This window comes from Pollachius pollachius (assembly GCF_949987615.1).
Source record: "Pollachius pollachius genome assembly, chromosome: 15".
Classification (NCBI taxonomy): Eukaryota; Metazoa; Chordata; class Actinopteri; order Gadiformes; family Gadidae; genus Pollachius; species Pollachius pollachius.
In genome coordinates, this window is record NC_136948.1 from 9,586,848 (window position 1) to 9,591,847 (window position 5,000).

At 41.8% G+C, this 5,000-nt stretch overlaps 1 protein-coding gene across 1 annotated transcript in view; it reads left to right on the forward strand.

Moving 5' to 3' along the window:
- Positions 1-5,000, forward strand: part of fndc3ba (fibronectin type III domain containing 3Ba) — an 89,420-nt gene that overhangs the window by 986 nt on the left and 83,434 nt on the right. The window lies entirely within an intron of this gene.

A 5,000-nucleotide genomic window follows, 5' to 3' on the forward strand; every position in this document is an offset into this window, starting at 1 on the left:
TCTCTCTCTCTCTCTTGCTTTCTCTGTCTATCTCTTTCCATCTACGTGGAAATCAAATAAATCGGGATCAGGAAAGATCGATTGGTGGACGTCAATGTCCAGTCGTACAGGTCTGAAAAGCAAAAAAAGGTACAGAAAACGAGTAGGCCTACTACTAAAGTGTTAGCAAAGAGGTTGACGTGTCATAAATTATTATGATGTTGGTTTTCATGATGTGGGCCGGTTTTCTTCAGAGTTGAAGCTACTTGATTAGATGTCACATACATGTTGGGCTGTCTGTGTCTTAGATGCATTTCTCAAGAAATATTATTCTGTGTGGGCTCTGGATCCACTGGGCACGTTGGAGAAATATTGGGGGGGGGGGGGCACAAGCAGGCGCGCGCGCACGCACCCACAGACGCGCACACTGGCGCGCACACAGAAGGAGAAATCCGATCCCAAATAAGATGACGTCAGATGACATTCCTTCGCTAAAAGGGCTGATGTGGCCTTGCTGCTTTTCTATGGAAAAAAAATACACGTTTTTTTATCTGACTTTTCTTGTACCAACCTCACCAATTAAAGCTTAAAGCGTGATTACGTTTAGAAGATGGGGGGCTAAGGGTTGCGTCGTACTGGATGAATGGGCAATTCATTTGGCTTTTCACGAGTCAAAGGCATTGGAAATGTAAGAGTCAAGTATTCAGGTCTAAAAGTGTAGCCTGGAGGCTGAGAAATACCAGCAGGAGTTTGCAAAGTTTGCTTTTCCTCCCCCCCGGCCAGCGGTTGAAGTCCACTTTTAAATACCTATAGCCTATCTACAGTTTTGCCGGAATTGTTACTATGGTTACCACATTTTTTTATAAAGAAAATGTTAATATTCCACGATTTGATGTGTTTAGTATTTTCCTCATAAAAGGTTAGTTATAGTCGTGTTTACCTGTATACCGTGGCATTCTTTCTTGGTAGTAATCTGTTGGTCCATAGTAACCACGTTTTAAAATATATATATATTTATGTTTTTTGTTTTTGCAATGCAAGGGCTTGTTTTGTACTAACTAAGGACCAAGACTAATGTATTATACCATAACAAGAGGATTTAGAAGCATACTATCTACCTATAATGAATGAAGAATGACGTCCAGTTGAGTCTTGCTAGCTGTTGACCTCACATATGGTTTGCCTTTGATCTAAGTCATGTTTACTTGTAACTGATTTGGCACAAATTCAATTGATTGAGAGGTTTGTCTTTCACCGTTTTTATGTCAACTTTACAAGTGACCCGATTCATAGAAGGTTAGAAGTGTAGCCCTATTTATTTATCCATTTTGAATTCACTCTCTGTCTCTGGATGGCCGACCGGTGTTTGACTTTGTCCCCAGTGCTCAGACAGTGGTTTATTCTAAGCTCAGGGAGGAAGTTGTTCCTGTGTTTTGTGAGGACCTTGTGATGCCAAAATATCATCAAGCTAACTATAAATCACCTAAAGTAACTCACCAGACAACTAACTTAAGTATCTAACTTAAGTAAATAACCAGCTTGCTAAATGAAGTAACTAACTTCTCAAATATCTTATGTAAATACTGAGCAGGCGGACTTAGGTAACTAACTAACTATTATCTAACTCAAGCCACAGTCTGAGCTGGGACACAATTGGGTCCCGTTGGGCCTTTTGGTCCAGCAAGTGGCCCTATAAGGCCCTCAGGTATGTTGGGTCAGACAGGGGTCAAAAAAATCACAGAAATGGTGTGTTAGACAAGTGTGTGTATTTATATGAGTGTGTTTTTGTATGTGTGATTGTTAAAAAAATCCTCAGAGGCAACCATCGATATATAGATTGAGAAATATATAGTACTTAGGATGGAGGGTGTGTGCGTTGGTTTGTGTTTGTGCATGAGCGCGTACATGTATGTGCGTGCGACTCCCTGTTTGTTAAATCAACAATATGTTAGGCAAAGGTTAGTGATACTGAGCGTTGCTTGTGTATTGGGGACACCACCTTTTCAACCGATCTAGAATTACAGCAGGGCAAACAATGTAGCCCTTAAGACATAACATAACGTGTGTGTTTGTGTGTGTGTGTGTGTGTGTGTGTGTGTGTGTGTGTGTGTGTGTGTGTGTGTTTTGATGTGTGAAGAAAGGGATGCTCTGGTGGAAACAAAATGGCACTGTGGCTCATTGAAGCCATGGTGATTTTTAGGTAGATTGGATTCAACAAGCTCTGGGGTTTCCCCCTGTTGCAGTTAATTCTCAGATTCCGTCAGGTGCAGTCATTTCATACAAAGTGTGCATACATGCATGCAAGGGAGGTTAAGGAAAGCTTTCATTTTGAAGATGTAAAATTGAAATAGTCATATTAAATCCGTTCTGATAGGTCTGTTTACAGTTGTCCATTGATGGAAACATTGACAGTTTTAAAAGGACAATATACGTTTATTTGTTTAGCTAGAGATGTGTAACTATTGGCATCAAAGTGTATGTTGCGTTACTGGGTAAGAAAACTAGCTTTAACATATTCTAAAGGTAACGATAAGGTATGCTAGATTAAATATGGTTAGGGGTTCAGCTAAGGTTTCGTGTTTTTGTTTTTGTTTTTAGAATCCCCTATCATGCAAAGATAGGGAGCCAACTAGATTGGCCAATGAGATGACGACTGAATATGTTTGTCGTATCATATGTGTTCTGCTAATAGGAACTTCCTGCCTTCAAGAAGGCAGGAGTGGGAAAGGAGCGCTCCTTTTGGTCGGTTCACTGCTCTGTCAGTAATGGAGTCTACACCTGGAATGCATGAGTGTATTTCTGTGTGTTTCTCTCTCTCTCGCTCTCTCTCGCTCTCGCTTTCTTTCTCTCTTTCTCTCTCTCCTTCTAGTTCGCTCTCTTTCAATTTTAATTTCTCTCACCCTTTCGCTCTGTCACTCTGTGGTTTTCATAATTGAATGCCTTCTACATCTTCTACGCAGTATCTATTAATCTGATCCAGATCCAGATTTTATCTGGAATGATGAATGAAACAGTTTGGTTGAACGTATCGTTGATGTTTAAATCATATTCTGGATTGTATTTGCATTGAAGGAGGAAATTGATTGTGTCCAATCCGGGTACCTCCGATTGTGACAGAAATTCTAAATTAATATATGCGTTTCCAGGTAGTGTGGACGGAGATTGTTTCCTAAACGTCTGTTACAGTGTTAATACGCTTCTCTGGACCAAGTTTTCAACGTCTTCTTCATATAGAACACACTATTTATTTTCATTTGTGTGGACATAGACTGAGGGTCCTGGGGGTCTCATGTCCTCATGTCTGGGAGGCCCCCAATACGAAAGCAAAGCCCTCCTGCGGATTCCAACCTTAATTAATTAACCTACTGTCATTTTTCTTAACCCTGTTCCTTCCCTCTTTCTTTTATTAATCTCATTCGAGTAAGTAGAGTCTCTCTCTCTCTCTCTCGCTCTCTCTCGCTCTCTCTCTCAGCCCTTTTCTCGCCCCTTCACACTCCGTGAACGGTGGCTCTTTGTTGAAACATCCCAGCATCTCCTGTTTGCTTGGCACGGAGATGCAATGTTTACCATCCTCCTCCTCTCCTCCTCTTCTCTTTGCCTCCAATTCCCTCCCCCTCCCTCTCTCTATCCCTGCCCCTCCCTCCCTCCCTCCCTCTCTCTCTCTCACTCACTCACACTCTTTTTATTTGGGTGCCTCTTGATCATTTCCTGCATTGTTGACAGTGGATTTAGAATACATCAAGAGCCTTTCAACTTTTCCTACAGCCCATTGCTTCCTCCTCCTTCACTCCAACCTTTCCTGTAATCCCTTCCTAGTCCCTTGTCTTCTCTCCTCTTCTCCTCTCTACTCTTCTCACCTCTCCCCACCTTTTCTACTCGTTTCCTCATCTCTTCGTTGTTTGTTGTTGTACACTGTGAATTCATTTTCCCTTTCATTTGTGGGAATAGTTTCATGAATCCTAAACAGTGTGTAGTATTAAGTGGTCTCTTGCTGTGAGGTTTCAACTATAGTTCATAGCTTACAGATTTGAATGCGTTTAGGATTGTTCATTTTTCCACATTGTGATACCGTTTTATTGCTAACGTTGGCTGCCATCAGTCCGTACTGGTGTACTGTAGAAACAGGGGGTCAGCTTTCACTTCAGTTACGTTGTTCCGTACCCGAGTACATTTGCGAATACACACACTCCGAGACAGTATGTAGCGGTGTGCACCTAGTTGTTGTCTGATCCACCAATAAACACAATTTGTTTATGTTGTCGCTTCAGTGTAGCAAAGCGTACCAACTGCAAGATCCTAAACCCATACATGGACTGTGTATATGCCTACTTTGATTGATATGTGGGAGAGGATGTCAAGAACAACCCCCTTGCCTGCCTTACTATTTGATCATCTATAGCTGTGCAGTTCAGAGGTTGGTATTGGTGCTGCAGTCCCCTCCCTTGTTTTGGCATGGTTACTTTTGCCACCTGAAGGAAAACCCTACCGAGTGCAGTATCCCTGGGTCCCTGATGTGAAAGCACCCCTATTTTCCCTCAAAATAATAGTATGATTGTATTGTACTGCTCCCGGAAATACTGTACCAACTTCTGTGCGGGTAGAAAGAGATATTTTATTTGTCCCTGTGGGAAAACTGATTTTCAGCGTAATCCCAATGCGTTTAATCACATCACAAAGAAATACAAATAGGCAAAACTCTATGCTCACATGCTATACTTCGCACCTTGCAATAAATCTGGTGTGGAAAAAAGAAGAACAAGCAAGAAAGAACAAGCTAAGACAGGGGGCTGCCCCAGACCAGCTGGGCATCATGACGAATCATGAAGTGGTTCCAGTAGATGAGGAGCAAGGGCCTATTGGTTTACCTTTTTCACAAATTATATCCTGGATCTATCTTTCATAATCAGAGGGGGAAGATATCGTCCTCTAAATAGCAAAGATTCAGATGGAGAGGCAAGGAGGGGCCTCTGGTCACCCAGAAACATCCAGAATTTTGACTTCATTCTCAGAATTCTGAATTT